Source organism: Bison bison, unplaced genomic scaffold (genome assembly GCF_000754665.1).
Source record: "Bison bison bison isolate TAMUID 2011002044 unplaced genomic scaffold, Bison_UMD1.0 scf7180017864325, whole genome shotgun sequence".
NCBI lineage: Eukaryota > Metazoa > Chordata > Mammalia > Artiodactyla > Bovidae > Bison > Bison bison.
The window spans coordinates 1,442,438-1,454,736 of NW_011494897.1; positions in this window are offsets into that span (position 1 = coordinate 1,442,438).

Genomic DNA, 12,299 nt, shown 5'->3' on the forward strand with positions numbered 1-12,299 from the left:
TGGCCTGGCCTGTGTCTTATTTCCAGAGACACTCCTCCCTGAGACACTCCCCTAAACCCCAGGACACTCCCCTGGGAGGGTTTTCACTATAACTTGCCAGAAGACCTTACAAGCTGACACAACTGAATCACCAGGGGATACAAGAAAACATGGGCCTAAATTATATCTAAAAATACAGTATACTGTTTTAGAAACTTCCTAGTTCTTTCAAGTCCCCCAAGTACAAAAATCATACAGCAAACTCATGTCAGAAATGACAATGGATGTTTGTTCTTTAAAACATTAAAATACTCCAGTAGTCAATGCTTTAGTCTAAGACTTTCAGTTTAGATATATTTACTAAGCTAACAAAATTCCATAATTTTCCTGAATATAATAAGCTAATAATCATATCAACTTAAATGTCAATACACTTTCTGAATAAACCTTTTAAATTATAGCAAAATTTTAACTGATGACTTATGAACATGAACATGAAGGGTAGGGAGAAATAATCTTCAAAACACCTCAGAAATTCATTTTTAAAATGACCAGAATTTAAAAGGCAAATACCTTATCTACAGAGCACCGCCTCAGATTCTTAAAGTACTTCATCATTTTCCAGAGTGCCATCAAGTAGCTACTAGGTGTACAGGACTATGTGCCAAAGGACTTCTGGACAGGGTGTATTTTGCTGACATATTCTTGCTATTTAATATGACACAGCAACAATTCTGAAAGGTTCTGAAAGCCAACTATACCAGCACCACTGCCTGACTGATACGGTAATCGGGAGCGGGGATCTCAGTCTCTAGGAGTTTGTAGCACTGCATACAGAACAGACTTAAAGAAATCTCAGTACAGTGTGAAAGGGCTGTCCTTTAAGGGCACGCAAGGGAGAATCCACGGCGTGATACTCAACTCCACCAGAAGAGAGGGCACTGTCTCCTGCCTGACACACTCTTCCCTCCTTGGTTCTACCCCTCCTGGAGAGGAAGGGAAGGTAGAAGAAAAAGGTGGAAGTACTCAACCAAGGTGGCAGCAACCTTTTCAAGGCTTTCCTCCTTAGCATGTTTTTTGGCCACTGGTCTTTAAGAACTTACTGAAGAATCAATCCCCATGTTTAAACACGTGGCCACTGTCACAGAACTTATTTCCCTCTATCTTTGGTATTTAAGCAGCAAACAGAAAGAATCTAGAGTGGCCAGAAGGACCAATGGCATGACTTAGTAGTGCTATTCAGTCAACAAATAATTTCTGTAGTGAAAAAGGAAGTACCAAAATTCACATGTGTGCTCAGTCGCTAAGTCATGTCCAGCTCCTGGAAACCCCACCAGGCCACCTCTATCCATGGGATTCCCCAGGCAAGAATACTGGAATGGGTTGCCATACCCTCCTTCAGGGGATCTTCCTGGTATACCAACGAGTGCCAGCAGAAAGGGTAAATGACTTACCCAAGATAACTAGCTAGTGACTCATTAGAAGCTAAACAATGTTCCCCTTTAGGTCAACTCTATTCACTACTAATAAAAATCACAGACAGGGTGTCATGAACAGATAATGAGTTACCTACCTCAAGCATTTGCTAAATCCTTGTCCTAAGCCCTTTACATCACCCTATTCTTCTGCCCTAAGTCTAGAGAGGCTCTACTTTCTGACCTACTCATTTTTTTAAGGCGACTCTGGGATTCTTTAACCTTATTCTCAATACCTACTACCATAGTGAAATGTGTATGGGATTTCACTATAAAATGTGAGTCTTTTCTTAACTAGTGTCAAAGAAATAACTATCTCAATACTTGTTATAACAGCAGGAAGAGTTCATTGAAGATTACTGTACAGGGATATTACAACAGGGGAGGGAGATCACCTCTGAATGCAGCAAAGACATCTGGAGATTTACAGCCAAGGGGCACAGGGAGGGTGCCAGTGGCAAAAAAATTACTACAAGGAAACATCAAGGGTAGGGGGATTCTTGCTAAACTAGCCTAACAGGATTCTTACAGGTCAAGAACTTGGACATCAAACATAGGGGATAAGAAATTTGATTAGATACCAGGGTGGTCAGATAGCAAGAGTTGGGGATTCTCACTTAACTGACGTCACTGAACTCTGCTGAGACTGGGCTGTGCAGGCTCTGCAAGGATAGGACAGACAGGGAGGCTGAGTTGAAAAGAAGGTTCAAAGGAGCCTAACTGAAGTTTGATCAAGGACCAAGATGGACTGGCATTTCTCCTTTACCAAACTCTTCTCCCAGTAGGCCAAATTAAGTCTCCTATTATAAACTTTTTATAAGTCCCCTATTAAAAGCTCTTTCAAGAGCCATGAGAAGGCAGGGCATGCAATTTAAAAACTGGAATGTTTCTAAAACACGCCAGCATACCCAGAATACAAATCTAATCATGCTGACCCTTTACTTGCATCACCCAAGGGCCAGCAGTGTCCCCAGGACCACTTCCTGCTGACGCAGGCTGCAGGGCTCTCACTAAATGTGGCCATTTCCGGGCTACTGTTTGCCTCCTCTGACTCCACGTACATAATGCTCCTTCAGCCCAATATTCTCTTCCTCCCATCAACTCAATCTTCCACAGAGCTGGCTGTTAGCAAAGGATGACTTACCTTCGAGCCTTTGTTCAAAGGCTATTAACTTTCCTTAAGTACTGCCTCCCGCTTTCCCCCACCCTCTTTCAGTCTGTGTTCTGACCACTCAGACGACAAGGAGCTGTAACTTCCTACTGCACTTGTTTGTCTCTATGACTCTCTCTCCAGGCTCTGAGTCCCTCCAGAGCAGGGAACAGGTTTCATTTGCCTTTGTATCTCGATTATCTACAGCTGAGCTGAAATAAACAGTAAAGGAAATAAAGAAAACCTTCTTCTGAAACTGTGAAAGCAGCACCGTTGGTCCCCAAAGGAAAGGTACTTGATACCGCGTGCTCATTCAGTCAGTCACGTCCAACTCTTTTCCACCCCATGGACTGTAGCCCACCAGGCTAGTCTGTCCACGGAATTTCCAGGCAAGAATACTGGAGTGGGTTGCCATTTCCTACTCTGGGTGATTATCCCAACCCAGGGATCAAACCTGTGTCTCCTGCATCTCCTGCACTGGCAAGGCAGATTCTTTACCATCACGCTACCTGGGAAGCCCAAAGGAAAGGTAGTCATGATTTAAAGTTTCAAAATAAACCTGACACTATATACCTTACAGGTAGTTCTTTAAGATTTTGGCCCATTTCTCAGCTTCTAACTTGTTTACAGCCTGAACTAAACTCATAGAAGCCAAAACAATATTAACTAGTACTTCCTCAGAAGAAAGAGGCAGCCTACAATCAAAGGCACTGTATAGGTAACTCCTTGATGTTGGCACCTTCCCTCTCAAATAGTTAACCACATAAAGCTAGGCGATAGGAAGAAAACAAAATTCCTCATTATCCCCTCCTTCCACCTTCCACCTACAAACGCCACATTGTACCTTATTATTTTCAAGCAAGACGATTCCAGTATTTTCTACTGCTGTCATCATCTACCAAAAGGACTGATTCATCATGTCTCTTATCCCACTTGCTTTAGTAACCAAAGATAATTTTCTTTCCACTTTAGTCAAAAGATGGGACTTATTACACAGTAACCATCATCATCCTCATCATCATAACTCAGTGTTTTACAAAGTCTAGGTGGTAGATATCAGTATCAGAATTACTTGGGCTCTACCCTAGAGAAACTGAGTAAGAATATGGACTGAGAGAGAGCAGGGGTTAGGGAATGAGAATTTGAAATGGTTGCCCCAGCTGGTCTGTAAACTCACTATATTTGAAAAAAAATAACCCTGATTTATCAAAATGCTGAGGGCCAAAAAATGTGCCAAATACTATGGTAGGTAACATACAACATACACAAGTAATTTGGAAGTAATCACTAACTCAGAAAACTTTCAGTTGAGTTAGGAAGATAAAATTATACACAGAGGAACTGTAGTCTTAACCTTTATGATACAGAATGGCCTTCAAAATTTAGATCAAGTGCTCAATCTTTAAAATCTTCAGGCACAGACCACTTTAAGAATACCGACACAAATTATATATGTATTACTTTACTAACAGAACTTGTACATAAAAAACATAACATAAAACAGGTGAAAGGTTCTTGGAAATACACTAAAACTTTAGTGTAGAGCAAACTTTATAGTAATTAATAAACTATTACTAATATTATACAATATAAACGTGTTTCCTGATTTTTAAAATTTTGGTTTAACAATTGGTGATACAGAGACTGAAGGACTGATTGTAAGTTATGCTACGCTATGCTAAGTCACTTCAGTCATGTCCGACTCTGTGTGACCCCATAGATGGTAGCCTACCAGGTTCCCCCGTCCCTGGGATTCTCCAGGCAAGAACACTGGAGTGGGTTGCCATTTCCTTCTCCAATGCATGAAAGTGAAAAGTGAAAGTGAAGTCGCTCAGTCGTGTCCGACTCTTAGCAACACCATGGAGCCTACCAGGCTCCTCCGTCCATGGGATTTTCCAGGCAAGAGTACTGGAGTGGGGTGCCATTGCCTTCTCCAGATTGTAAGTTAAGCTTATGTCAATATTTAATTTCAATGACTATCAGGGACTTTAAAAAAGTACCCCATACAAATAAAAGCAGCTCATTTCTGGTTACATTTATTTATTTATAAAGTCCACATTTCAATCCATCCACCAATTATGTGAAAAATTTTTATAAAAGTAATTTAGGAGACACCTACCTGATGACAATCAGCTGTTCTTGAAAAGTAACTATTTTAATAATTGTAACAAACGGCTTCCACAGTTTACTAAGATTTTTTTTTATCTACAAGACTTATAAACAGCTTGGAATCCACATTTTAAAGTATACAGATATGAGTATTTCAGATACACACAGTTTAGGGTAATATATTATAGGAGTATAAACATTTCTGAACTCCCATTTTCAAAAAACTTATTCCAGCCTTTCTGCATTATAACAGGCAAGATCCTGTAGTGGGTCCTCCAAGATAAAGGACACTTTTTAAAATGCATTGTTGAGCTTGAATGGGGTAAAAGAAACATCTAAGAAAAAAACAAAACAAACAAATATATAAAAAATTCCAGCTAAAAGCTACTACAAAAGCCAGCATTGCTATAGGGTCAAACACTAAGCCTTGGACCCACTACAAGGAGGGAGAGTTGAACCTAAAACACCCTCATTGAGCCAGGACCCCTATTAGGAGACTGAAGTGTAACCAGGTCAGTAGGGGCTCCCATTAGGGGCAATCACAAACACAAACCCCCTGCAGAGGAAATCATCCTCAATTTAGTCTCCCAACTTTCACACAGACAAAAATCAGGCAAATATGAGATCATCAGCAAAGATCAGCAAATACAGAAGAAAAAAGTCACAGTGAGTAAGTAGACACAAACAAGAGCACTAAATCCCCAGGGACTTGAGACACTGGAATATCCAGATACAGAATGTAAGTAACTATGTATTAGATGTTTAAGAAAATGTAGATTAAATCACAAAAGTAAGCAAAGATGAAAAGAATATTTAAAAAGCCAGACTGACCTAAGAGAAAACCTCAGAACTGGTAGAGACGAAAAGCTGAATTAATAAAACTAAAATTCAACAGATGGGGAAAGAGAAGAGTGGAGCATGCATCCAACACTGGCTTTTCAGAGGATCGCCCAAGGGACTGGTTTCCATCCAGCTCCACTCAGGTGCTGATGGGAACTGGCATATGCTAGATGCCGAGTGGCCGCTGAGAACAAAAAGACTTGTTCAGTGTGTTGTGCTGCTTCAGAGAAACCATGGTACAGCAGACAGACACCAGAGGGAGCAAAAGATTGCAAGCTGCCACCCTAAAAAAAAATAAAAAGTCCTAAAATTCTTCTAATCAGGAGTCTACCCAGACAAGTGAAAAAGACAACTACAGAAAAGATTTGAGAGCTCTGAGAATCCCCAGCTGAGGTGAACGGTGAAACTCCTTCCTTGTATCAAGACAGTACAGAAAGGTTAGGAGAGGTAGCCATTTTTAAACTGTGTGAGTAACAACACAAAACTACAAGGAACATGAAAAGAAAATTAAGAAAACAAACAAAAAACACCATGATCCAAGCAAGGAAAGAAAGAAAGTCTCTAGAAATCAAGCCTAAAGAAACAGTTACATGTACTACTTGACAAAGGGTTCAAAACAACTGGCATAAAGATGCTCAAAGAGCTTATGAAAATGATGCATGAAGAAAATAAGAATTCCAACAAAGACACAGAATCAGACAGAAGTTCTGCAGCTGAAGAATGCAATAACTAAACTGAAAACCTCATTAAAGAGGTTCACCAATCCTTGATCAAGCAGAATAAAGAATAAGCAAACTTGAAGACACGTTGCTTGCAATTATCTAGTCAAAATAAATTTCCTGGTAGCTCAGTGGGAAAGAATCCGCCTGCAATGCAGGAGACATGGGTTTGATCCCTGGGTCAGAAAGACTCCCTGGAGAAGGAAATGGCAACCTACTCCACCATTCTTGCCTGGGAAATCGCATGGACAAAGGAGCCTGGAGGACTGCAGTCCACAGACTCGAAAAAGAGTTGGACATGACTTAGTGACTAAACAACAAAATAACAACAACAACAAATAAAACAGAGTGAAGAAAGTCTAAAGTAAAAATGGGATGCCTATGGTATTTATAAGCACCAATATCTAGATTATGTGGCTCAGTGGTAAAAATTCCACCCAGCAATGCAGGAGATGCAGGACACACAGGTTTGACCCCTGAGTTGGGAAGATCCACCAGAGGAGGAAACGGCAACCCACTCCAGTATTCTTGCCTGAAAGATCCCATGGACAAAGGAGCCTGGTGGGCTCCATGGGTCAGAAAGAGTCAGACACGACTGAGGAACTGAGCATATACACACATCTACACTATGGGAGTCCCAGAAGATAAGAAAGAACAAAGTGTAATGTAAAAGAGGAAAAATTCCCAAATATGGAGAAGGAAACAGACACCCAGATTCAAGAAACCCGAGAGAACTGAAAGAGCGTGGACAAACCCAAAGACGTCCACACCAAGACGCATTATAATCCAATTCTCAAAAGTCACAGACAGAAGTTTTAAAGCAGCACGAAAAAAGGGACTTGCCACACACAAATGAACCCCCAAAAACCTAGCAGTAGATTTCCCAGTAGAAAACTGGCAGACTCGGGGGGGAAAGCAATAATACATTCAAACAGGGGAAAGGGGGAAAAGAACAACCACCAGCCAACTAAGAATGCTGTATCTAGAACTGTCCTTCAAAATGAAGGAAAGACAAATTTTCAAAGATAAAAGCTAAGGGAGTTTATCACCACTAGACCTCTCTTACAATAAATGTTAAGGTAAATCATTCAAACTAAAACAAAAAGACACTAAATAGGAACAGGAGAAGTATCATACATAAATGCACATGCATGGAATCCATAACAATGGTACTGATGAACCAGTAGAGAATGGACTTGGGGAAAGGGGACATGGGGAAAGGAGAGGGTGGGATGAACTGAGAAAGTATCACTGACAAATACACAATACCATGTGTAAAACAGATAGATAGTGGAAAGTTACTAATAACACAGGGAGTCCAGCCTGGTGTTTTGTGATGACCTAGAGGAGTGGGACAAGGGGCAGGGAGGCAGGCTCAAGAAGGAGGAGATATGTATATATAATAAGACAGATTCATGTTACTGTATAGCAGAAACCAACACTGCTGCTGCTAAGTCACTTCAGTCATGTCCAACTCTGTGTGACCCCACAGACAGCAGCCCACCAGGCTCTCCCGTCCCTGGGATTCTCTAGGCAAGAACACTGGAGTGGGTTGCCATTTCCTATTCCAATGCATGAAAGTAAAAAGCGAAAGTGAAGTCGCTCAGTTGTGTCCAACCCTCAGCGACCCCATGGACTGCAGCCCACCAGGCTCCTCCATCCATGGGATTTTCCAGGTAAGAGTACTGGAGTGGGGTGCCATTGCCTTCTCCAGAAACCAACACACTGTACTCCTATTTTCCACCAATTGAAATAAATAGTAACAAGGAAGCATATAAATATATAGTCTGTCAGTAAAGAGAAATACATAGGTAAATACAAAATTCTGTAATACTGTAATGATGGTGCATAACGCACTTTCTAATACATTAAAAAAGAAGTATGTTAAAAACTAACTAAAAATGTATGGTACTGGACACACAATATAAAAAGACAAATCTGCACAATCAATAGTATAAAGTATTGAGGTGGGAGCAATAAAAGTGCAGAATTTTTGTATGAAATTGAAGTTATCAATTAAAAACAGACTGCTACAACTATGAAGTATTTTAGGGAAGTCCCATGGTAACCACAAAGAAAATACAAAAGATAAACACACATAGAAAAATAGAAAGGAATAAAGCATGTCACTACAAAAAAATAAATCAAAATACATATAAAGACAGCAAGAGATGTTGAGACCAAAAAAAGAAAAATAAGGCAAAACACAACAAAATAGCAACAGCAAAGTCTTCCCTATCAATAACTACTTTAGATATAAATAAATTAAACTCCCTGATCAAGTCAGAGTGGCTAAAAAAAAAATCCCAACTAGATGCTGTCTAAACGAGCCTCAACTGAGATTTAAGGACACATATATGCTTCAAGTAAAATCATGACAGAAGATATCCATGCAAATGGTAACCAGCAGACAAAATAACTTTAAGTCAAAAACTGTTGCAAGAGACACAGAAGGACATTATATAATGATAAAAAGGTCAATTCACCAGGAAGATGTAACAATTATTTATAGACTCAACTTCAGAGCACTTAAATACAAAGCAAACACTGACAGAAATGAGGGGAGAAATACACAGCAACGCAACAATAGATTTGACCACCACACTTTCAATAATGGACAAAACCCCAACAGAAGATCGAGAAAGAAACAAAAGACTTAAACAGCACTATACACTAGATGAAGAGAACTGAAATAGAACATTTTACTCAACAGCAGAATACACATTCTTCTCAAAAGCACACGTATGTCTCCAGGTGACAAAAAGAGTCTTAACAAATAGAAGAATATTAAAACCATACCAAATATCTTATCCAAATTGATGGTATAAAATTATAAATTAATAACAGGAAGAAAAAAATGGAACACTCACATGTATGTGGAAATTAACACAGTCTTGGACAACCAATAGATCAAGAAGGAAATCGAAGAGGAAATTAGAAATATATCTTGTGACAAATTAAAACATATAAAAATGTATGGGACACAGAAATAACAGTACTAAGAGGGGCATTTATAGCAATAAATGCCTGGATTTAAATATATATGTATATAATAATCTAACTATATTTCAAGGAACTAAGAGAAAGAAACCTAAGCCCAAAGCTAGCAGAAAGAAATTAAAGCTAAAAGAATAGTGGAAATAAATGAAATGGAGAATTAAAAAAAAAAATAGAGAAAGTCAACAAATGACTTTTTGCAAAGATCAACCAATGACTTTTTTTTTTTAACCTTGGCTAACTACAAAAGAGAGAAGACACAAATAAAATTAGAAACGAAAAAGACCATTCAACTGATACCACAGAAATATAAAGGAACATAAAAGACTGTTATAAACAATTACACACCAATAATAACCTAGAGGAAATGAAGAAATCCCTACAAACACAATCTACCAAGACTGAATCATAATGAAACAAAATCTAGGGATATAGGTAACTAGAAAGGAGATTGAATCAGTAACCAAAAACCTGCCAACAAAGAAAAGCCTGGTACCAGATGGCTTTTTTGGTGAATTCCATAAAACATATAAACAACTTATACCCATCCTTCTCAAACTCATCCAAAAACTGAAGAGAGGGAAATGCCTCCTAACTCGTTGTATGAGACCAGCACTACCCTAACACCAAAGCCAGAAAAAGACACTACAATAAAGGGAAATTAAAGGCCAAGAACCCTAGTGAATAAAAATGCAAAAATCCTAAGCAACATATTAGCAAATCAAATTTAAAAGCCTATTAAAAGATCATACACTATGACTAAGTTTGATTTATCCCCAAGATACAAAGATGAGTCAACATATGATAATCAGTGTAATACACCACACAGGACAAAGGATAAAAACACATGATCATCTCTACTGATGCAGAAAAGGCACTTGACAGAATTCATACTCCTTTCATGATAAAAAATCTCAACTCTCTAGGAACAGGAAAATTACCTCAACATTACCTGGTGGCTCAGGGGTAAAGAATGCACTTGCGAAGCAGGAGACATGGGGTCAGTCCCTGGGTTGGGAAGATCCCATGGAGGAGGAAATGGCAACCCATCCCAGTAATCTTGCCCAGAAAATCCCATAGACAAAGGAGCCTGGAGGGCTAGCATTCACAGGGTTGCAAGAGTCAGACATGACTGAGTGACTGAACAATAACAACAAATAATAGCCACATATGAAAAGTCCACAGTTAACATCATACTCAGTGAAAGTCCTCTAAAATTAGGAATAAGGCAAGGATACCCACTCTTGCCTCTTATATTCAACACCATACACTTGTCTCTCGGTATGCTTAGGAAACAGCTTCCAGGACCCCTCCCCCTCCACAGCTACCAAAATCCAGATGCTCAAGTCCCTTATATAAAAGGCAGAGTATTTGTATATGACCTACACACATTCTTCCATATACTTTTATCATCTCTAGATTATTATTAAGTACTGTAATAGCACAATGTATATAAAAACTACATAAATAGCTCAATGCACAGCAAATTCAACTTTTGCTTTATGAAAATCTGTAATTTTATTTTTAAAATATTCTTAATCTACAACTGATTAAACCCATAGGTGCAGATATAGAAGGCTGCTGTACTGAAAGTCCTAGCCAAAGCAATTAGGCAAGAAAAGTAAATACAGATAAGTAAGTGGGACTACTAAATACAAAAATAAGTAAATGGGACTACATCAAATTAAGAAGCTTCTGTACAGCAAAGGAAACAATCAACTGAGTGAAAAGGCAGCATACGGAATGAAAGGAAAGATCTGCAAACCATATATGTGAAAAAGGGTTAACAGCCAAAATATTTCAGAAACTGTTACCACAGCAAAAAAAAAAAAGTGATTTTTTTTTTAATTTGAGTAGATATTTCTCCAAAGATATATAAATAGCCAATGGGTATATGAAAAGATGCTTGACATCACTAATGATTAGGATTAGGAAAATGCCGTCAGGAAAATTCGTATCAAAACCACAATGAGGAATCGCTTCATGTGTTACAATGTGTTTATCAAAAACCAATACCAGGACTTCCCTGGTGGTCCAATGGGAATGCCACTGTCTGCCAATGCAGGGAACACAAGTTCTATCCCTGGTCTGGGAAGATTCCACTTGCCACGGGTCAGGGAAGCCCATGTGCCATAACTGCTGAAGCTCCCATGCTCTAGAGCTCACATTCCACAGCAAGAGAAGCCACCACAATGAGAAGCCTGTGCACTGCACTAGTGAGAAGCCCCCGCTTACACAGCTGCAGAAAGTGGCACACAGCAATAAAGACTCAGAACAGCAAAATAATAAATAAGAAATAAACAATGTTTTAAACTTTATTCTTTAAAAAAAGAAAATAACAAGTAATGACAAGGATGTGAAGAAACTGGAACCCTTGTGCACTGTTAGAGGGACTGTAAAATGGTGCAGAGAACAGTGTAGACATGCCTCAAAAAGTTAAAAATAGAACTACCACATGACCCAGCAATCTCACTTTTAGGTATTTATTCAAAATAATTGGAATCAGTATCTCAAAGAGATATTTGCAGCATTACTCACAATCAGATCAGATCAGATCAGTCGCTCAGTCCTGTCCGACTCTTTGCAACCCCATGAATGGCACCACGCCAGGCCTCCCTGTCCATCACCAACTCCCGGAGTTCACTCAGACTCACGTCCATTGAGTCAGTGATGCCATCCAGCCATCTCATCCTCTGTTGTCCCCTTCTCCTCCTGCCCCCAATCCCTCCCAGCATCAGAGTCTTTTCCAATGAGTCAACTCTTCGCCTGAAGTGGCCAGAGTACTGGAGTTTCAGCTTTAGCATCAGTCCTTCCAAAGAAATCCCAGGGCTGATCTCCTTCAGAATGGACTGGTTGGATCTCCTTGCAGTCCAAGGGACTCTCAAGAGTCTTCTCCAACACCACAGTTCAAAAGCATCAATTCTTCGGCGCTCAGCCTTCTTCACAGTCCAACTCTCACATCCATACATGACCACAGGAAAAACCATAGCCTTGACTAGACGAACCTTTGTTGGCAAAGTAATGTCTCTG